The sequence below is a fragment of the Otolemur garnettii genome, unplaced genomic scaffold (genome assembly GCF_000181295.1).
Source record: "Otolemur garnettii isolate 467f Iridium unplaced genomic scaffold, OtoGar3 scaffold00158, whole genome shotgun sequence".
Classification (NCBI taxonomy): Eukaryota; Metazoa; Chordata; class Mammalia; order Primates; family Galagidae; genus Otolemur; species Otolemur garnettii.
The window spans coordinates 50-23,474 of NW_003852553.1; the positions used below are offsets into that span (position 1 = coordinate 50).

The window sequence follows — 23,425 nt, forward strand, 5'->3', positions numbered from 1 at the left end:
AGAAACTGGAGGGGCGGGGGAGAGCATGATGTAGAATAAGGTCATGGTCAAAGTGGGGCCAGCATCTTACTAGGTCATTAAACACTTCAACAATTCTCTCCACATTATTTTCCCCATGCTTTGGGCTGGCTATGCCATGTTCTTGCCACTGTCTTTGTGGTGAGGTTATCCAGTCACATGATTCAATGCCATCTATAAGAGGATGTCCCCCATGTTTCGAAACCTTGTCAAAAACCATGACATCCACCTTGTCTCATGGAGGAAAAAGACGTTGTTCATTTTCCCAGCTACCTGCATGGCTTTTCAATTTGGATGTCTAATAAGAATCTCATATTTTTACAAGAGGTGAATTCTGCACCCCTGCACCCCAGGTGTCCCCCCTGCCTAGGTTCCCCAGGTTAGTGATACCCTCACCATGACCACTGCTCAAGTACAAACCCCCAAACCTACGTTATTTTCCCCATCGCACATTACTCACCTTCTGTCCATGAGTGACTCTTGGTCTTGTCCAAAAGTCATCTGGAGCTTGGCAGCCTCTCCTCATTTCCTCAGCCACCATCCAAGTTTGAGCCACATTAGTCTCTCACCTCTCACTGGGCCAGGCACAGTGGCTCTAACTTGTCTGTACCTTCAGTTAACCCCAATCCACTCCATTGTTCTTTTTTATTATTATTACTAAATCATAGTTGCGTACATTAATACAGTCAGGGGGTACAATGTGCTGTTTTTATATACAATCTGAAATATTTTCATCAAACTGGTTAACGTAGCCTTCGTGTCATTTTCTTAGTTATTGTGTTAAGATATTTATATTCTACATTTCGAACGATTAACATGCACCCTTATTAGATGAACTATAGGCGTGATCCCACCAATCACCCTCCCTCCACCCGTCCTCCCCCCATTTTTCAGGGCAGCCACAGTCACTGGCTTAACATTCAGGAGGATTTATTTGACTTGATGTCCAACGTTACAAATGTGATCTTCAGAATTGACCTTATATTTTTCAACCCTTCCGCTGAGTTAGTTGTGGATTTTTAGTGTCATATCACTTCAGTGGAAGAAAGGGTACAAATCAAGGAAAATAACATAAAGCAGAGTTACTGTGAGGGCAATATCTGTGCCTGGCGCCGGTGACCACAGGAAGTCACCACCATGTGTGCAAGGAAGCCAGCCTAAGGTTGAATTGCTGATATCACTGTGGCCCAGGGTGAGCTTATCAAAGAGGAACTCTGCGTGCCAACTTCCGGGGCCCTCACCCTGCTACCTGCAAACACTAACACTTACATATTTTAATAAACTATGTGTTTCCAAGTGAAGTTTAAGACCTCTTTATTTTAAACCCCGCTTGATCCTACTCGCTTCACTTCTTCCCCAGAGGCAAACACTGCCATAAATTCCAGACCATGTTTCATACTTTACCAGGCACATACACCCACAGACACCCGAGCTCCATCCGGCCCACCAGTCCCTGCCACCTTACGTGACCACGGTTTACGGGAAAACTACCGTTCTTAGTTGGAGGAACTGTGCATGCCATCTTCCGGGGCCCTGATCCTGCTACCTGCAAACACTAACATTTACAGATTTTAATAAACTACGTGTTTTCAAGTGAAGTTGAAGACTTCTTGATTTCAAACCCCACCTGACCCTATTCGCTTCACTTCTTCCCCAGAGGCAAACACTGCCATAAATTCCAGACCATGTTTCATACTTCACCAGGCACATACACCCACCAGCAGGCCCACCAGTCCCTGCCACCTTACATGACCACGTTTTAGGGGAAAACCAACGTTGTGCTATCCAGGGGCCCATGGAATATCCTTCTTCTCTGTCCCTGGTGATCCTGAGCTGCATGTGGATGGGGGATGGATGGGTGGAGAGCCCCGGGGAAACCCATTAGACCCCTGCGTGGGGACTTGTCCTTCTTCCTAAAAGGTGAGAGCTTTGCCCACACGAATCAGCCAGACACCTGTATTGCTTCAAGAACTAGACAACTTTATTGATAACAGTGGTGAAACAGAAAGGAAAAAACGTGAAGTGAATGCTCTGAAAGGGCAAAATGTGCACCCCCTGGCCTGGTGGCGGCCTGGTAAGCACCCTTGGCTGTGGAGAAAGTCCCAGTTCAGTCCTCTTTGTCGCTGCCGGCCAGGCTGAGCCTGTCAAAGACGTACTCGGCCAGCCTGGAGTCCGGGGTCCCCAGCCTGCGCAGGTCGGTGAGGTAGCCGCCCAGCTTCTTCAGGGTCTTCACCTGATCTTGCAGAAAGTGGGTCGCCACGAAGTTGCTGAGCTGCGGGTCGCCCTCGTCCCTGGCTAGCTGGTGCAGGTCGAGGAGGCTCTCGTTGACACTCTGCTCCAGCTGGAAGGCGCACTGCATGGCTCGCAGGCCGTTCTCCCAGTCGTCGTGGTCGGGCTTCTCGATGTCGCGAAGGCAGACGTGGCCCCCACGCTGGTTCTGCAGCTCCATCAGCAACTGGGCCTGCTCTCTCTTGTCACGCGACTGCAGCAGGAAGTAGCGGGCGAAGTTCACCAGGGCCACGTCATGCCGGTCGAAGTAGAAGGCCATGGAGAGGTACACGTAGGAGGTGTACAGCTGCAGGTTGATCTGGTGGTTGACGGCCACCTCGCAGTCGGTGTGGTAGTTCTGGCGAACCTGGGAGGGCGCGACGGCCATGACGGGCTACACCGGCTCAGCGAGCAGGAAGAACTGGAAGGTGCTGAGGTGGCGCACGCCGCGGGGTGGGCAGGGCGGCAGGAGCAGCGAGTCGCCTGGCGGGTCTGTCAGGCTACAGACAGGAAGCAGGCCTGAGGGCTGTTGGTGAGGCGGAAGTGGTCATCGGGGAAGGGGGTGGCACCGGCGTCGGTGTGTGCCGGTGCTCAGGGTTCGATGTGCAACCAGGGAGACTGTGCACTTTCTGGGCTCTCCCAAAGTTTTCATTTTGCAGTAACATTTCTAGTGTCCAAGGATTTTCTCTGATCCTCTTACTGTTCTTCTCTGTAACAGCCTGCAGTCATCTGGTAAATCTAGTGTCTTCCTTTCAATTCTAAAAAAACAGATTTGCCTCTTTAAGTTCTATTCTCTCTCCAGTGTGGTATCCTTTCCCCCCTCCGGAATTCATTCTCTTTGTTCCTCATGAATTCCTCTTCAGTTTCCTCAAATGTCTGGCAAACAAACCTTAAGTCTATTTGTGGTTGGAAGTCAAGGATGCCTCTAGTTACTGGGTAATTAGCACAGATCTGATCTGCGGTTGTGATGTCCTTTTGATACAGGGCGAGTGGCTCCCCAGCCAGCTGGGAGGAGCTGAGGGGAGGACCTGCCGCTTCAGTCCTGGCACCTTTGGTGCCGAGGCAGCCGGCAGAGGAACCAGAGGGTTAGCGAGTAGGCAGGGGGACCCCCGCAGGAAGCTTCAGTATCCTGAGGGGCAGACAACTGCTGGGGAGACACCAGCAACTTAGTGTCTCCCTCCCTTTGCACTCACGGCTGAACAGGGAAACACTGCCTCACCCCCACCCCCCACTCCAGCCCTCGCGCCCACCGCCCAATTTCCTAGGCTTGGTCAATTTCATGTAGGTTTCCTAGACCTGGGAACAAAAGGGATGATATCCATTCATTTGTTACCAAGTCCTGGTTTAAGGCAACTACAAAGGACCCATGCAACTACATACACCCAGACAAAGAATCCAAGCAGAGAGAGAGACAGAGAAAGAGAGCTTTCTTCCCACTTGGGTTTTTCTCTCTGCTAGGAGCTTTGGTGTTTTTTTCTTTGTTCTTTTCTGTAAAATAAATCCTGTCTTATCACTGATCTGTGGTCTGTGGATTCATTCTTCCAATCAGCGAGACCAAGGACCTGCTGAAGACGAAATTCCAGTATCACTTTCACCTAATAAGCTTTTCTCCTGAATGAGAGTGGGGAGTGTGCCAATTAGGGAATGATCTTCTCCTTTGGAGACAATGGTTTGCCCCTTGTAGGTATGATAGGAACCCTCCCCAAATGCCAAAAGTATGGCATTCCTCTGGCCTTGGAGCCCTTAGTAGATGGCTCTTCTATCTAGATGTGTGCTTCCCTGTTGATGTTCTACAGTCTCCAATGTCTTCTGTGTCTTGAGGCTTCATTGTAATTCCTCCTGCAGAAGAGATTTCTCCATGTCAGGGGGAAGATGACTGTTTATATTTTTGATGCTCACATCTTCAACACTAGAGTCAAGACCCTCTTTGTGAAATGGTAAGTGGAACTGTTCTCTCCTTTCATATTTTGAAGTCTTCAAAAAATAATTCCCATGTTTCTCCTCTCTATTTAAAACCAATCAATAGTATTCTCTTGTGACAGAAGAATAGAGTTAGGTGTGTAGTCAAGGGGACTTACTAATACATACATATATACATGCATACATACATATGTACACACACATACACATATATATATAAACACATGTGTGTATATATACATATGATTCAGATTAATATGAGGCTACCAATGATTATAATCTTTGCTTTTGTTAGGTAATGTCACTGCTTTATTTGTGTCCCACACCTAGGATGTGTGCCATAAACACTTACCTTGTGCCCATTAGGTGAGAGCACACCAATCTCCCTCCTTCCTGCCCTCTCAACCTCCCTCCTGTCACCAGCTTGGTTTCAATTGAGTTTTTCTCTTCTTTGAGTGCATATTAGTTCACCTAAAGGCTTCACATTAGTATTGAGTACATGGGATACTTGTTTTCCATTCTTGTGATACACTCCTAAGAAGAATGTGTTTCAACTCCATCCAGGTAAATGCAAAAGATATAGTCTCTGTCTTTTTTATGGCTTCATAGTATTCCATGGTATACATATACCCCAGTTTATTAATCCATTCATATGTTGATGGGCACTTAGGTTGTTTCCACACCTTGGCCATTGTGAATTGAGTGGCCATAAACAATTTAGTATAAATATCTCTTTATGTTAGAATGATTTTTCTTTTCCTTCTGGGTAGATGCCTAGTAATGGGATTGCAGGATCAAGTGGAAGGTTTATTGTGAGTTGTTTGAGAATTCTCCATGCTTCTTTCCAAAGAGGTCGTATTAGTTCGCAGTCCCACCCACAGTGCAAAAGTGTTCCCTTCTCTCCACATCTGTGTCAGCATCTCTAGCTTTGGGACTTTATGATGTGGGGTATTCTCACTGTGGTGAGGTGATCTCTCAGGGTTGTTGTGAATTGCATTTCTCTGATGATTGTGGAAGTTGAGCATTTTTTTCCAGATGATTTTTGACTATTGGTCTGTCTTCCTCAGAGAAGGAACTGTTCATGTCTCTTGCCCAGGGATAGATGGGTTGTTTGTGGGTTTTATTGCTTTTCTGTGAATTTAAATATTACTTTATTTATTTTTATTTCAAATTAATATTAGGTTACAAATTTTGGATTACATTGTTCCCACTTCCAAGGTAAAGTTCAAGTTATAAAAGAGCCCCTCATCCAGGGGGCGTGCTGAACACCCTCACATTGTGCACATTAGGAGACATCCTGCAGACTGCCCTCCCTACTCCCACCAATCATTCTCCCCCCCCTTCCCTCGTCACCCTACCCCCTTACTTGACTGTATTTGTGTTTTATTGTTTGTGTGAGCATAACATTGTTTATATATTGGTTTCATATTAGTATAGAATACATTGGATATTTATTTTTCCACTCTTGAGATACTTCACTCAACATCCAGGTAAACATAAAAAATGTAGGATAAGGTGCAGAGCCGGTGGGCACCTCTCTCACTCAGGGTCACACAGCTGGCTAGTCATAGCAGAGAAGCTATCTGGAGTCCCTGTCTACTCTCAAGCCTGTGTCAGGGAGTTTGGGGGGTACAGTTGGTCATTGGCCCCCTCTGGGAGAGGTGATGAAGAGACTGCCCCCCCTGGCCTGGCCCAGAGGGCTCTGGGCCCTGAGCTGCTCACAGCCATTTGCCCTGGATTATGTGCCTCCCTCACCCCTGGCCTGGCATTTGGCTGTGGCTCAGGTCCTGCCTCTGGTCCTCACTGTTGTCTAGTCCTGTGGCAGGCAGCCTCTGATGTGGTGTGCTCTGGAAGCTCTTTTCTGCCCCACTGCCCTACCAGGGAGAGGGTGCAGATGATCCCTCTTCAGTCTCTTTTGAGAGTGTCTATGACCTACTGCTTAGCACACCTGCTGAGAAGGCTGCAGGCTTGTCCTTGTGCAGGGCTGGCCCCAGTGACATAGCTGGACGTGGAACCTTGAAGCTCTGAAGCATTTGCTGGGATGTCCCCTCGCCCTGCTGATTGAGGTCAGGGAACGATGAGAGGCTGGATATGAATCCTGGGTTGATACATACCTCCTGCTGGGTAGAGGGGACTGGACCACACACCTTGTGTCCTTCCAGGGCCACTGGTGGCCAAGTGAGGCCAGGCTTCAGGGGCACAGAAGGTACCACTGCTCACAGTCTGACTGTGGCCTGTTTGGAGCACAGCTTGTGGGGGATACCTTGCAGAGGCAGAGTTGAACCCATGGTCCAGGTCAGAGAGGCTCATGATGCTTGCTGAGTGGTGTGACAGCTTCCTTGGCAGGGGCTGCCTATGCTGGGCAGTGGCACATTCACCCCTACCATGCCCTGTGGGTAGGAGAGGGCAGAGGCCATAGTTTCCCTTTTCTTTTTTTTTTAATTTTTTTTAACTTTACCTATACATGTGTTTATTTGGTTTCCACTTTTGGCCTTCACAAAATTAAAAAGGTTTAAAATTTAATAACAATAACAATGTTTAAGATAAGGGCTAGAAACAAAAACCTCGTAAAGAACGAATGAAGATAAATACATTCAGAAAAGAAATCAGATGATTGCTGCAACAAAACATTGAGCAACGCAGCCCAATTCATAATTGCTAAGTCACAGAAGAAGCTCAAGTGCCCATCGACCCATGAATGGATTAATAAATCGTGGTATATGTACACTATGGAAAATTTTGCAGCCTTAAAGAAAGATGGGAGACTTTATCTCTTACATGTTTATATGGATGCAGCTGGAACATATTCTTCTTAGCAAAGTATCTCAAGAATGTAAGAAAAAGTATCCAATGTACTCAGCCCTACTATGAAACCAATTCATAGCTGTCTTATGCTATAACCCAATTACAGCCCAAAAAGAAGGGGAAAGGGGGGGAGGGGAGAGGATGGGTAGAGGGAGGGCAATTGGTGGGACCACACGTACGGTGCCTCTTACAAGGGTACATGTGAAATTTACTAGGTGTAGAATATAAATGTCTTAATACAATAACTAAGAAAATGCCATTAAGGCTATGAAAAAAATTTTTTTTCAATAGTAGCTATTCTGATGTAAGATATTCTGGTTTTGATTTGTGTTTCTGATTAATTCTGAGAGAATAATGATTTTTTCATAGGATTATTGGCCATTTTTTCTTTTGAAAAATTGTCTATACTCTTAGTCCACTTTTAAATGGAGTTTTTTTTCCTGCTAAGTTGCTTGAGTTCTTTGTAAATTATAATATTCCCTATCAGATATCATTTGTGAATATTTTATCCCATTCCTTGGGTTATTTGTAGATTATTTCTTTTGCTGTGCAGAAATTTTTGACTTTAATTATACAACATTTGTCCATTTTTTTGCCTGGCTTCTTGAGGTCTTAGTCCCCTAAATGACGTGATATGGATTGTATACTTAATATTGTTTATGTATTGCATTTATCGACATGTGTATGTTAACCCATCTTTGCATCCTTAGTATAAAACCTACTTGATCATGGTGTATTAAAAAAAGAGAAATATTGAGCAATAATAATATTCATGCAAAAAAGTAACATTCACATTGTCAGATAAGAGTATATCTGTCATAGAATGTTTTGACTCTGCGGTTCAGTATGGAGTTAACTTCAGTTAACTTCTTATTTTTTTCCCAAAGTCTCAAAAAATAAACAACTAATATTTATAAATAAAAATAAAAGATAATTTCAAAAAGCAGATCATGCCAAATCCTATAGACAATAGAAAAACAAGAAATACTTCAAAATCATTCTACTTCATCTGGATACACCTGATATTAAGATTGGAAAAAATATATTATTATAAAGGGACATTATAAACATATTTCACTTATCAATGAGGATGCAATATCCTAAAAACATATTAACAAGTTGAATTAAAGATTAATGTTCAAGTAATGTACTTTGGTCAAAATTAAATCCAATTTGTGTGAGAGTTAGTCACTATTTTCTTTTCTTTTTTTTTCTTTCCCTCACCCCCTCCCTCCTTCACTGTTTGCTCTCCCCTTCCTTCATACCCCATCTTGTCATTGATTGTCATTAATTGTCCTCATATCGAAGTTGAATACATAGGGTTCATGCTTCTCCATTCCTATGATGCTTCACCAAGAATAATGTGTTCCACCTCCATCAAATACAAATATAATACAAATGCTGCAAAATCTCCATTTTTAAAATGGCTGAATAGTATTCCGTGGTATTCATATACCACAGCTTGTCAATCCATTCCTGGGTTGAGGGGCATTTAGGCTGTTTCCACATTTTAGCGATTGTAAATTGAGCTGCGATAAATAGTCTAGTACAAGTGTCTTTATAATAAAAGGTTTTTTGTTTTTTTTTTTCCTTCTGGATAGGTGCTCAGTAATGGCATTGCAGGATCAAACGGGAGGTCTAGGCTGAGTTCTTTGAGGTTCTCCATACTTCCTTCCAAAAAGATTGTATTAGTTTGCAGTCCCACCAGCAGTGTAAAAGTATTCCTTTCTCCCTACAACTGCGCCAGCATCTGCAGTTTTGAGATTTTGTGATATAGGCCATTCTCTCTGGGGTTAGATGATATTTCACGGTGGTTTTAATTTGCATTTCTCTAATAATTAGGGATGATGAGCATTTTTTCTTGTGTTTGCTAGTCATTCGTCTGTCTTCTTTAGAGAAGTTTCTGTTCATCTCTCTTTGCCATTGATGTATGGCATTATTGGTTTTTTTCTTGTGGATTAATTTAAATTCTGTATAGATCCTAGTTATTAAGCTTTTGTCTGATTCAAAATATGCAAATATCCTTTCCCATTGGGTAGGTTGTCTATTTGCTTTGGTTGTTGTCTCCTTGGCTGTACAGAAGCTTTTCAGTTTAAATCCCATTTGTTTATTATTGCTGTTGTTGCTATTGTCATGGCAGTCTTCTTCATAAAGTTTTTCCCCAGGCCAATAACTTCCAGTGGTTTTTTGTCACGAACCGTCGGGCCCCTATGGCCCAGGTCTCAGTTACCACAATGGGCCCCTATGGCCCAGGTCTCAGTTAGTGCCAGAAGGAACCAGGCGAGACACGGATTAGAAGTACAAGCTTGTGGGAGACGGGCTAGCCCTTACTTTCTGGGTAGCCCCGAGCAACCTCCGCACCAGCCTTTTACTGAGATGGAATAATACAGGTGAGGGGAGTAATTTACAGTGACTACGTGCTGAGGGCACGGGCTCCTTCTCCATAAGGAGCTCCTGTGGACAAGTCGCCGGAGAGTCCACCCCTCAGCTGTAAATCATCTTGCTCAGAGGTCGTCTGACTCTTGGCATCCTCTACAGTTTTCCTATGCTTTCTTTGAGGATTTTTATCGTTTCATGCCTTAAATTTAAGTACTTTATCCATCTTGAATCAGTTTTTGTGAGTGGAGAAAGGTGTGGGTCCAGTTTCAGCCTTTTACATGTGGATATCCAGTTCTCCCACCACCATTTCTTGAATAGGGAGACTTCCCCCCCAACCCCCACCTGCCCCATGGACATTCTTGTTTGGTTTATCGAAGATTAGGTGGTTGTAAGTTGTTGGTTTCATTTCCTGGTTTTCTATTCGATTCCAACTGTCTCTGTCTCTATTTTGTGGCAGTACCATGCTGTGGCAGACACCATAGTGTCATGACCACCATGGCCTTGTAGTACAGCCTAAAATGTGAATGTGGTATGATGATACCCCCAGCTTTGTTTTTATTACTAAGAACTGCCTTAGCTATAGGGTTTTTTTTCTGGTTCAATACAAAATGCAGTATCTTTTTTTCCAAGTCTTGAAAATAGGATGTTGGTATTTTAATAGGGATGGCGTTGAATTGGTAGATTGCTCCGGAAAGTATAGACATTTTAACAATGTTGATTCTTCCTAGCCATGAGCATGGTATGTGTTTCCATTTGTTAAAGTCCTCTGCTATTTCCTTTCTTAGGGTTTCATAATTTTCTTTGTATTTTATTTTATTTTTATTTCTAGAGATAGAGTCTCACTTTGTTGCCCTTGGTAGAGTGCTGTGGCATTACAGCTCACAGCAACCCTCCAGCTCTTGGGCTTAGGTGATTCTCCTGCCTCAGCCTCCCTAGAAGCTGGGACTACAGATGCCCGCCACAACGCCCAGCTATTTTTTTGTTGTAGTTTGGCCGGGGCTGGGTTTGAACACACCAATCCTCGGTATATGGGGTCAGCGCTCTACTCACTGAGCAACAGGTGCCACCCCATAATTTTCTTTACAGAGGTCCTTCACCTCTTTTGTCAGGTATATTCATGAGCATTCCATTTTCTTTGGGGCTATGGTGAAGGGAGTTGTGTCCTTAGTTAACCTCTCATCTTGGCTGTTGTTGGCATATACAAAGGCAACTGACATGTGGACATTGGTTTTATATCCTGAGACATTACTGTATTTCTCTTTTTACTTTTTTTTTTTTTTTGAGACAGAATCTCACTTTCTCGCCCTTGGTAGAGTGCTGTGGCAGTGTCACACTGCTCACAGCAACCTCTAGCTCTTGGGCTTAGGTAATTCTCTTGCCTCAGCCTCCTGAGTAGCTGGGACTACAGGTGCTAGCCACAATGCCCAGCTATTTTTTTTGTTGCAGTTTGGCCAGGGCCGGGTTTGAACCTGCCGACCTCCGTATATGGGACCAGTGACCTACTCACTGAGCCACAGGTGCCGCCCCATTACTGTATTTCTTGGTGCCTTCCCAGAGTCTTGTGCTTGAGTGTTTAGGGTTGTCTAAGTATAAGATCATATCATCAGCAAAGAGGGAGAGTTTGACCTCCTCTGCTCCCATTTGGATGCCTTTTATTTTCTTGTCTTGTCTAATTGTATTGGCTAGAACTTCCAGCACTATGTTGAATAGTAATGGTGACAGAGGACAACCTTGTCTGGTTCCAGTTCTAAGAGGAAAAGTTTTCAGTTTTACTCCATTCAGAAAATATTAGCTGTGGGTTTGTCATAAGTGCCACCTATGCCTATACTCCTCAGTGTTCTAATTAGAAAAGCATGCTGGATTTTATCAAATGCTTTTTTCTGCATCTATTGAAAGGATCATATAGTCTTTGGTTTTGCTTCTGTTGACATGGTGAATAACGTCTATGGACTGCATATATTAAACCAGAACTTGCATCCCTGGCATGAAACCTACTTGATCATGATGTATGATTTTTTTGATGGTAAACTATAATATATTGGATTTTGTTGAGAATTTTTGCATGTATTTCATTAGTGAAATTGGTCTGAAATTCTCCTTTGTAGTTGGGTCTTTTCCTGGTTTTAGTACCATGGTGATGTTTGTTTCATAGAACATGTTGGGGAAGATTCCTTCCTCTTCAATTTTTTGCAATAATATCTACAGTAAGGTCTTCTTTGAAATTTTGATAGAGTTCTCTGGTGTGAAGGCACCACTGACAAATGGTCCCTCTAAGTATTTCTATTTCTCTTCTCTTTTTCTTATTTGCTAAAGCTTATTTCCCTCTCGGTCTGCATTTTTCTTATTTGCTAAAGCTTATTACCCTCTTGGTCTGCATTCACTGAATCCTGCTCAAAGCACCATTTGTCAGTGGCGTTCACTATGCCACTTCTGACACCACTTGTCAGGATCTACTTCTGACATCATTTGTCAGGGCCTGGGACTGGCCAGGTCTTGGGCCCAGCTTAGGTAGGTTCCGGATGCAGACCATTAAGCTACCTTGCTCAGGAACAATTTCTCGTAGGTGCTTGAGGGCTATCTGTTTTAGCTGGAGAGAGAGAGAGAGGGAGAGTGTTACAATAAAGCAGTCTTCTTAGAACAGATAGATCTTAGTCTTTAGCAGAGCTTGGTAATCTTTAGCAGAGAGACGCTGTGCTGGTGTTCAACAGGCAGGAGAGGAGACAGAGTCAGAGTAAGCATGTCCATGATAGAATGTGCATGCTATTTGACTGCCTTCTCATCCACCCTAATATGAGGCTGAGCTCGTGCCTCTCAACACCACAGCTGTAGAAACGACCAATTCACCAATGCTCTCATCTTGCGAGCTCTCTCATGCTCCCTAGAACTAAATCTCTCTCCATACCCTTTTCACCAAGATTCTCCATTACAGGTATTTCTTACAAGCCTCACTCCTCCTATCCATAACCTATATGGTCTGCTACAAATATAAACATAGTCTTCTTCCCCCTAACATGGAGAAATCTCTTCTGCAGGAGGAATTACAATGAAGCCTCAAGACACAGAAGACATTGGAGACTGTAGAACATCAACAGGGAAGCACACATCTAGATAGAAGAGCCATCTACTAAGGGCTCCAAGGCCAGAGGAATGCCATACTTTTGGCATTTGGGGAGGGTTCCTATCATACCTACAAGGGGCAAACCATTGTCTCCAAAGGAGAAGATCATTCCCTAATTGGCACACTCCCCACTCTCATTCAGGAGAAAAGCTTATTAGGTGAAAGTGATACTGGAATTTCGTCTTCAGCAGGTCCTTGGTCTCGCTGATTGGAAGAATGAATCCACAGACCACAGATCAGTGATAAGACAGGATTTATTTTACAGAAAAGAACAAAGAAAAAAACACCAAAGCTCCTAGCAGAGAGAAAAACCCAAGTGGGAAGAAAGCTCTCTTTCTCTGTCTCTCTCTCTGCTTGGATTCTTTGTCTGGGTGTATGTAGTTGCATGGGTCCTTTGTAGTTGCCTTAAACCAGGACTTGGTAACAAATGAATGGATATCATCCCTTTTGTTCCCAGGTCTAGGAAACCTACATGAAATTGACCAAGCCTAGGAAATTGGGCGGTGGGCGCGAGGGCTGGAGTGGGGGGTGGGGGTGAGGCAGTGTTTCCCTGTTCAGCCGTGAGTGCAAAGGGAGGGAGACACTAAGTTGCTGGTGTCTCCCCAGCAGTTGTCTGCCCCTCAGGATACTGAAGCTTCCTGCGGGGGTCCCCCTGCCTACTCGCTAACCCTCTGGTTCCTCTGCCGGCTGCCTCGGCACCAAAGGTGCCAGGACTGAAGCGGCAGGTCCTCCCCTCAGCTCCTCCCAGCTGGCTGGGGAGCCACTCGCCCTGTATCAAAAGGACATCACAACCGCAGATCAGATCTGTGCTAATTACCCAGTAACTAGAGGCATCCTTGACTTCCAACCACAAATAGACTTAAGGTTTGTTTGCCAGACATTTGAGGAAACTGAAGAGGAATTCATGAGGAACAAAGAGAATGAATTCCGGAGGGGGGAAAGGATACCACACTGGAGAGAGAATAGAACTTAAAGAGGCAAATCTGTTTTTTTAGAATTGAAAGGAAGACACTAGATTTACCAGATGACTGCAGGCTGTTACAGAGAAGAACAGTAAGAGGATCAGAGAAAATCCTTGGACACTAGAAATGTTACTGCAAAATGAAAACTTCGGGAGAGCCCAGAAAGTGCACAGTCTCCCTGGTTGCACATCGAACCCTGAGCACCGGCACACACCGACGCCGGTGCCACCCCCTTCCCCGATGACCACTTCCGCCTCACCAACAGCCCTCAGGCCTGCTTCCTGTCTGTAGCCTGACAGACCCGCCAGGCGACTCGCTGCTCCTGCCGCCCTGCCCACCCCGCGGCGTGCGCCACCTCAGCACCTTCCAGTTCTTCCTGCTCGCTGAGCCGGTGTAGCCCGTCATGGCCGTCGCGCCCTCCCAGGTTCGCCAGAACTACCACACCGACTGCGAGGTGGCCGTCAACCACCAGATCAACCTGCAGCTGTACACCTCCTACGTGTACCTCTCCATGGCCTTCTACTTCGACCGGCATGACGTGGCCCTGGTGAACTTCGCCCGCTACTTCCTGCTGCAGTCGCGTGACAAGAGAGAGCAGGCCCAGTTGCTGATGGAGCTGCAGAACCAGCGCGGGGGCCACGTCTGCCTTCGCGACATCGAGAAGCCCGACCACGACGACTGGGAGAACGGCCTGCGAGCCATGCAGTGCGCCTTCCAGCTGGAGCAGAGTGTCAACGAGAGCCTCCTCGACCTGCACCAGCTAGCCAGGGACGAGGGCGACCCGCAGCTCAGCAACTTCGTGGCGACCCACTTTCTGCAAGATCAGGTGAAGACCCTGAAGAAGCTGGGCGGCTACCTCACCGACCTGCGCAGGCTGGGGACCCCGGACTCCAGGCTGGCCGAGTACGTCTTTGACAGGCTCAGCCTGGCCGGCAGCGACAAAGAGGACTGAACTGGGACTTTCTCCACAGCCAAGGGTGCTTACCAGGCCGCCACCAGGCCAGGGGGTGCACATTTTGCCCTTTCAGAGCATTCACTTCACGTTTTTTCCTTTCTGTTTCACCACTGTTATCAATAAAGTTGTCTAGTTCTTGAAGCAATACAGGTGTCTGGCTGATTCGTGTGGGCAAAGCTCTCACCTTTTAGGAAGAAGGACAAGTCCCCACGCAGGGGTCTAATGGGTTTCCCCGGGGCTCTCCACCCATCCATCCCCCATCCACATGCAGCTCAGGATCACCAGGGACAGAGAAGAAGGATATTCCATGGGCCCCTGGATAGCACAACGTTGGTTTTCCCCTAAAACGTGGTCATGTAAGGTGGCAGGGACTGGTGGGCCTGCTGGTGGGTGTATGTGCCTGGTGAAGTATGAAACATGGTCTGGAATTTATGGCAGTGTTTGCCTCTGGGGAAGAAGTGAAGCGAATAGGGTCAGGTGGGGTTTGAAATCAAGAAGTCTTCAACTTCACTTGAAAACACGTAGTTTATTAAAATCTGTAAATGTTAGTGTTTGCAGGTAGCAGGATCAGGGCCCCGGAAGATGGCATGCACAGTTCCTCCAACTAAGAACGGTAGTTTTCCCGTAAACCGTGGTCACGTAAGGTGGCAGGGACTGGTGGGCCAGATGGAGCTCGGGTGTCTGTGGGTGTATGTGCCTGGTAAAGTATGAAACATGGTCTGGAATTTATGGCAGTGTTTGCCTCTGGGGAAGAAGTGAAGCGAGTAGGATCAAGCGGGGTTTAAAATAAAGAGGTCTTAAACTTCACTTGGAAACACATAGTTTATTAAAATATGTAAGTGTTAGTGTTTGCAGGTAGCAGGGTGAGGGCCCCGGAAGTTGGCACGCAGAGTTCCTCTTTGATAAGCTCACCCTGGGCCACAGTGATATCAGCAATTCAACCTTAGGCTGGCTTCCTTGCACACATGGTGGTGACTTCCTGTGGTCACCGGCGCCAGGCACAGATATTGCCCTCACAGTAACTCTGCTTTATGTTATTTTCCTTGATTTGTACCCTTTCTTCCACTGAAGTGATATGACACTAAAAATCCACAACTAACTCAGCGGAAGGGTTGAAAAATATAAGGTCAATTCTGAAGATCACATTTGTAACGTTGGACATCAAGTCAAATAAATCCTCCTGAATGTTAAGCCAGTGACTGTGGCTGCCCTGAAAAATGGGGGGAGGACGGGTGGAGGGAGGGTGATTGGTGGGATCACGCCTATAGTTCATCTAATAAGGGTGCATGTTAATCGTTCGAAATGTAGAATATAAATATCTTAACACAATAACTAAGAAAATGACACGAAGGCTACGTTAACCAGTTTGATGAAAATATTTCAGATTGTATATAAAAACAGCACATTGTACCCCCTGACTGTATTAATGTACGCAACTATGATTTAGTAATAATAATAAAAAAGAACAATGGAGTGGATTGGGGTTAACTGAAGGTACAGACAAGTTAGAGCCACTGTGCCTGGCCCAGTGAGAGGTGAGAGACTAATGTGGCTCAAACTTGGATGGTGGCTGAGGAAATGAGGAGAGGCTGCCAAGCTCCAGATGACTTTTGGACAAGACCAAGAGTCACTCATGGACAGAAGGTGAGTAATGTGCGATGGGGAAAATAACGTAGGTTTGGGGGTTTGTACTTGAGCAGTGGTCATGGTGAGGGTATCACTAACCTGGGGAACCTAGGCAGGGGGGACACCTGGGGTGCAGGGGTGCAGAATTCACCTCTTGTAAAAATATGAGATTCTTATTAGACATCCAAATTGAAAAGCCATGCAGGTAGCTGGGAAAATGAACAACGTCTTTTTCCTCCATGAGACAAGGTGGATGTCATGGTTTTTGACAAGGTTTCGAAACATGGGGGACATCCTCTTATAGATGGCATTGAATCATGTGACTGGATAACCTCACCACAAAGACAGTGGCAAGAACATGGCATAGCCAGCCCAAAGCATGGGGAAAATAATGTGGAGAGAATTGTTGAAGTGTTTAATGACCTAGTAAGATGCTGGCCCCACTTTGACCATGACCTTATTCTACATCATGCTCTCCCCCGCCCCTCCAGTTTCTGCTCCCAGTGTATGAGGAAATCAGCCTGTTCTTGTTCCTGGTGTATCCAATTTCTCTTTCGTTATATGGAAACTTGAGTTAGTATTTTACCTTGCCTTTATTACTATGGGTAGAAAGAAGTGATTTCCCTGCACAAAGATTTATTAAGGGTATGGTAGATATGTACTCTATCTCTCTTTCCCTCCCCTTTCAAAATTCTGATCTCTCTCAGGACACTCTCTATTTGACCATTCAAAATCTCTATCCATGTAAACCAGCGGTTCTCAACCTGTGGCTCTTGACCCACAGGAACTGTATTAAAGGGCCGTGGCATTAGGAAGGTTGTGAACCACTGATGTAAAACTTACTGTCATTCATGGCTAGGAAAAATATGCCAAGAATTTTTTTTTTTTCTTTCTGCCACCTATGGGTTATGAAAATAAAGTTTAAAATTACAGGTTTGGACACTGTTTTCAAGGAATCATCATTTTCTCGTGTTTCTTTACGGGTAGATTGCTTTGAATATTTATAAAACTGAATGAGCTTAGCTAAGCAGTAATTATTTTTCATATTTCCCCAGGATTGCACTTTAACACTTTCTTAAAATGATGATCATGGTCCTTTAGTTCATTTTGTGGCAAATTCTATTGTCTCTTTACACTTCTTAGTCAAAATTGGCCTTCTCACTGCAAGTCTTTATCGATTAGTGCTTTCCTCTTTTTATTTATTTATTTTTTGAGACACAGTCTCAGTCTGTCGCCCTCAGTAGAGGATCGTGGCATCACAGCTTACAGCAACTTCCAATTCCTGGGCTTAAGCGATTCTCTTGCCTCAGCCTCCCGAGTAGCTGGGACTACAGGTGCCCGCCATAATGCCTGGAATTTTTTTTTTTTTTTGTTGTTGTTGTTGTAGTTTAGCCGGGGCCGGGTTTGAACCCACTGAAAGTGGAACACAACTCCAACAAAAATGCTCAACCTCACACAAAGGCATGGAAGTTAAACAACCTTATGCTGAACGACAGGTGGGTGCAGGAAGAGATAAAAAAGGAAATCATTAACTTCCTTGAGTATAACAACAATGAAGACACAAGCTACCAAAACCTAGGGGATACGGCAATAGCAGTCCTGAGAGGAAAATTCATTGCTTTAGAGGCCTCCATTCGAAAAACAGAAAGAGAGCATATGAACAAACTCACAAGCCATCTGATGGAATTGGAAAAAGAAGAACAATCTAAGCCTAAACCCAGCAGAAGAAAAGAGATATCCACAATTAAATCAGAGATTAATGAAACTGAAAACAAAAGAATCATTCAGAAAATCAATGAAACAAGGAGTTGGTTTTTTGAAAACATAAATAAAATGGATAAACCTTTGGCCAGACTAAGTAGAAATAAAAAAGTAAAATCTCTAGTAACCTCAATCAGAAATGATAAAGGGGAAATAACAACTGATGCCACAGAGATCATCTCTGAATACTACCAGAAACGTTACACCTAGAAATTTGACAATGTGAAGGAAATGGATCACTATTTGGAATCACACCCTCTCCCTAGACTTAGCCCAGATGAAATACATCTCCTGAACAGACCAATTTCAAGCACTGAGATCAAAGAAACAATAAAAAAATCTCCCAACAAAAAAAATGCCCTGGTCCGGATGCCTTCACACCAGAGAACTCTATCAAACCTTCAAAGAAGACCTTATTATACTGTAGAAATTATTGCAAAAAATTAAAGAGGAAGGAATCTTCCCCAACATGTTCTATGAAGCAAACATCACCTTGATACCAAAACCAGGAAAAGACCCAACTAAAAAGGAGAATTTCAGACCAATTTCACTAATGAATATAGATGCAAAAATTCAGGGGAAAAGCTTATTAGTGAAAGGACACCAAAACTGTAGATCAGATCTGTGCTAATCACCCAGGAACTAGAGGCGTCCTTGATTTTCAACCACAAATAGACTCAGGTTTGTTTGCCAGACTTTCGAGGAAACTGAAGAGGAATTCATGAGGAATGAAGAGAACGAATTCGAATTCCGGAGGGGGAAAAGGATACCACACCCAGGAAACAGAATAGAACTTTACCCAAAGCGGCAAATCCATCTTCTTAGAATTTAAAGGACGACACTAGATTTACCAGATGACAGCAGACTGTTACAGAGAAGAACAGTTAAGGGGATAAGAGAAAATCCTTGGACACTAGAAATGTTATTGCAAAATTAAAACTTCGGCAGAGCCCAGACAGCGCACGGTCCCCCTGGTTGCACGTCGCACTCTGAGCAGCGGCACACCGACGCTGGTGCCACCCCCTTCTCGGACTATCACTTCCGCCCGGCCAACAGCCCTCAGGCCCGCTTCTGGTTGCTGGTTGGTGGCCTGACCGCCCGCCGCCCGCCATTCACCTGCCACGCGGCCAGAGCTCGCCCTCCGCTGCTACCGCCCTCGCTCACCCTGGGGATGACCGGGGGCCCCCGCCGCCGCTCCCGCCGCCGCTGCCCACCTCGCAGCGCGCGCTACCGCGGCACCTTCCCCATCTTCGTGCTCGCTCAGCCGGTTCAGCCCGTCATGGCCATCGCACCCTCCCAGGTTCGCCAGAACTACCACCCCGACTGCGAGGCGGCGGTCAACTGCTACATCAACCTGCAGCTGTACGCCTCCTACGTGTACCTCTCCATGGCCTTCTACTTCGACCGGGACGACGTGGCCCTGAAGCACTTCGCCCGCTACTTCCTGCGCCAGTCGCATGACGAGAGAGACCGCGCCGAGACGCTGATGCAGCTGCAGAACCAGCGCGGGGGCCGCATCTGCCTTCGTGACATCAAGAAGCCTCCCAGCGACGACTGGGTCAACGCCCTGGAGGCCATGGAGTGCGCCTTCCAGCTGGAGAAGAGCGTCAACCAGAGCCTCCTCTACCTGCACCGGCTGGCCAGCTACAAGGGCGACCCGCAGCTCTGCAACTTCCTGGAGACTCACTTTCTGCATGATCAGGTGAAGACCCTGAAGGAGCTGGTTGGCTACCTCACCGACCTGGGCAGCCTGGGGGCCCCGGAAACCGGCCTGGCCGACTACGCCGTTGACCAGCTCACCCTGGGCGCTAGCAACCAGGAGAACTGAGCTGGAACTGTCCCCACAGCCACAGGTGCTTCCCTGGATCAGCCACCAGGCCAGGGGAGCATATTGCCTTTTCAGAGCATTCATTTAACGTTTTTTTTTTTTTTTTCCTTTCTGTTTTACCACTGTTTCCAATAAAGTTACCTGGTTCTTGAAGCAATAAAGGTGTCCAGTTGATTCGTGTATGCAAACTCTCGCCTTTTAGGAAGAAGGGCAAAGTCCCCACGCAGGGTTAAAATGGGTTTCCCCGGGACTCTCCACCTACCCACACAGACCCCATCCACATGCAGCTCAGGACATCCACAGATGGAGAGGAAGGGTATTCCACGGGCCCCTGGAAAGCACAAAATTAATCTTCCCTGTATAAACTGTGTGGACACGTGCATTGGGTTGAGTGGGAAGCCGGAGGCTGAGGTGAGGTGGGCGGTGTGGGGCCCTGGTATATGTGTGTGGATCTGCATAGTAAAGTGTTCAAACATGATCTGGAATTCATCACAGCGACTGCCTCTACAGAAACACTGAAGGTAACATTGTTGGGCAGGGACGAAAATAAAGAGGCCTTTGACTTTACACAAAAAGTTCTATTTTTAAAGGACGCCAACGTTACTGTTTGTTGATTCTAAGTAGCATGATGGGGGCCCTGGAATATGGCACGCAGAGTCAGTTCCTCTTTGACCAGCTCACGCAGGGCCACAGTGATGACAGGGATTGAACCTTAGGCTGGCTTCCTCGTAAACACAGGTGTGGTCACCTGTGCCAGGCATAGGTATCGCCCTCACAACACCTCTCCATACAGAATTGTCCTTCAGTGTGTGATGTGGAAAATAATCTGGGTTCCGGGTTGTGGACGTGAGCACCAGGATTCACGGTGGTGCTTTTATTAACCAGGGGAGCTTTGTGGGGGTTGAGGGGGTCAGCACACCTTGGGTGCAGACTTCACCTCTTGTAAGAATCTGAGATTCTTATGGGACATCCCAAGGCAAATGTCGCTCAGCTTGCTGGAAAAATGAACAATGCCTCTTCCATTCAAGCGGTCCCAGTGGGATGTCAGGTTTTGAAACATAGATGGGAGAAGATCTTGTCCTGTAGATGAAGTTGAAGTCACATAGCTGGATACGCTCTCTCCAGTAGAGAGCAGGGGGAATGTGGCACAGCCAGCCCCAAACCCAGGGCACCTGAAGCTGAAAGCATCATTGAAGTGTTTGAACACCTGGAAGGTTGCTGGCCCCATGTTTACCATTTCCTTCTCCCAGACTGTGGCCCCCAGTGTCCACTCCCCTTGCATCCCCAAATCAACCTGTCCTGATGTCAGTGTGGCCTCCGGTTCCTCCTTCCAACATGTAGACAGGAGTTATTTTATGGTGTTTCAGCTGAGAATTGCAAAACATTATTTCCCAGTAAAAGAAGGTTCCTTAGGGAAATGGTAGTCATGTAAGTCTGTTTTTCCCCCTCTCATTTCACAACTCTGCCTTCTCCCTCAAGTCTCTTCCCTACTGATCCCGACGACGTTTGTATGTAAAACCTAAGATTGTCCAGGTTTCTGAAAACAATACTGAGAACGCTTTTTCTTCTACATGTAGGTCACATTAAAAAATATAGAGATTGTGAATGTAATATTCAAGGTTTACATGGGTAGCTTGAGACTTTTAAAAAGCCAACTGATTGGTTTGAACATTTAGTAAAATAGGAACAAGTTTAACTGTGTAGTAATTACCTTCCACATTCCACGACTGTATTTTAACCCTTTGTTAGAAATTATGGCCTTTTTTGAGCTAAGTGTCCAGAAGGTGTTTTTGCTCCATTTAATATTCTTAGTCTCTTATGATCTCGTCACTGTATTTCTTTCTCTCCCTTCTTTGAGGAGATCCACATATACATACACATACATGTGTACATCGACATATATGACATACACAGATACACACACACACACAGGGTGCCAAAATGTATACACATTTTAACAAAAGAAAAAAATGTATTAAAAATTGTAATGGTCAATGTATACAACAGCAAAAGATGAATACAAGTCATGTTTGAGAACTTTCCAAAGTCAATCGTGACTCGAGTGTTACAATTTTAATACTACTGATAACATGACTAAAATCAATGAATCGCCTTGAACTTTAGCACAGAAGTTCTCAGTCATAATCACCTGCAGAACCTTTATGAATCTCAGTACCCAGGCCACATCCTAGACAAATACACGTACATGTTTCTGGAGCAGCACCTGGGCATCCCAGACATTGAAATCCAGTGCTAACATCTTGCTGCTCATAGTGTGGTCTGTGGAGCAGCAGCGTCAACCTCACCTGACAGCTTGATAACAATGCAAAATCTCAAGCCCCTCCCCACAGCTACATTATCAGAACCTGCACTTCAACCAGGTGATGAGTGTGCGCACTGAAGTGTGTGAAGCACTGCCTGAACATCCTCGTTCTCACTCATGGCCACACCTTGGGATAACCTGGATTAGCTGAAGAATCAAACAAATGTTTGAACTCATTCAACTTCTTCAGTCATAGCCTGATGCACATATGAGACCAAACACCAAAAACTTACTGTAACTTCACCAGTAATTAAAGACTTGACAAATAGCTAATGATATTTGGAAACCTCTCATTTCTCTTTATGTTCATACCCCCACACATACTCATGCCCGCGCACACACGTGCACTTTTTAATCATTCTGTTTCATAAATGGTTTGGCTACCTGTTTGTTTTATAACAAATATGGGTTGGAAAAATACAGCCTAAAAGAATAATCTAGCCCACTGTCTGTTCTTGTGAATGAAGTTCAATTAAAACAGCTACGTAGCTATTTATTAGCATATTGCCTGTTGTTGGGCCATACCCCCCAAACTAGAATTAGTATGTAAGACAGAGACCTTATGTCCTACAAAGCCTAAAATACTTACCCTCGAGTTCTGAACAGAGGGTGTTCGAAGACCCCTGTTTTATAGTAACTTGCCACAAGTCCCGAATTTGCCTAATGCTGGCAAATACTCATTTTAAAATTTGCAACTGTCTTTATACCTCTAGTATGCTCATTGCAGTTGGATCATCAACTTCCCTCCACAGACACTCTGTGTCAGAAACAATTACAATGTACTTTATTAATTTAATCTAGGATAATAATGATTTAACATAGCATCTTCAATCAAAGAGAAGTGTGGCAGACACTTTTGGTGACTTATGCAGCAGCCATTTCACTCTTCCTCATTGTGAAGGCAACACTGATTTTTGTGGGGTCAGGAGGGTAACGGTGTCCCCGGTTCCTTTTAATAAATCACAAGTCTACATCCCTTATGACATTCATATTTCTCTTTGAAGATACTTGTGGTATTAGTCTTTCTTGCTACTAGGAGTGGTCATGTGACTGACATCTGGGCTGAGAGAGACATGGAAATAGCCTCATCTGAAAGTGCTCTTGGAGCCCTCTGATCCGAGATGCAAGGAAAAGGAACTGCAGATGGGATGATTGATTTGAAGGGAGGTCGAGACTCGCTCAGGCCAGCGACCAGGCCTAACTTTACTGATTATCTTATGTACTCTTAAACATTCAGTAAGAATTTAACACAGATAAAAAGAAGTGAAGTAAAATTAGAAAGCTACCTACCATTAAGATTACAATTCAGTGTGAAGGCTGAGGAACACATATACAATTGATTTTGTTTAGAGTAAAAACATAAAGGAGACTGATTGTCTGTTCTCACTGGCCCAAACCAAACTAGAGATTATAATGTTAATGAGGGAAGAAGACAGAGAACAGAACCCAATGCCCTAGGACA

The 23,425-nt window shown here is 45.2% G+C and overlaps 3 pseudogenes; 2 read left to right on the forward strand and 1 right to left on the reverse strand.

Annotated features, from left to right (window-relative positions):
• Window positions 1-2,125: 2,125 nt before the first annotated feature.
• LOC111728436 lies at window positions 2,126-2,674 on the reverse strand (annotated as a pseudogene).
• Window positions 2,675-13,873: 11,199 nt separating this feature from the next.
• LOC111728439 lies at window positions 13,874-14,422 on the forward strand (annotated as a pseudogene).
• Window positions 14,423-19,091: 4,669 nt separating this feature from the next.
• LOC100950038 lies at window positions 19,092-19,640 on the forward strand (annotated as a pseudogene).
• The last annotated feature ends 3,785 nt before the right edge of the window (window positions 19,641-23,425 follow it).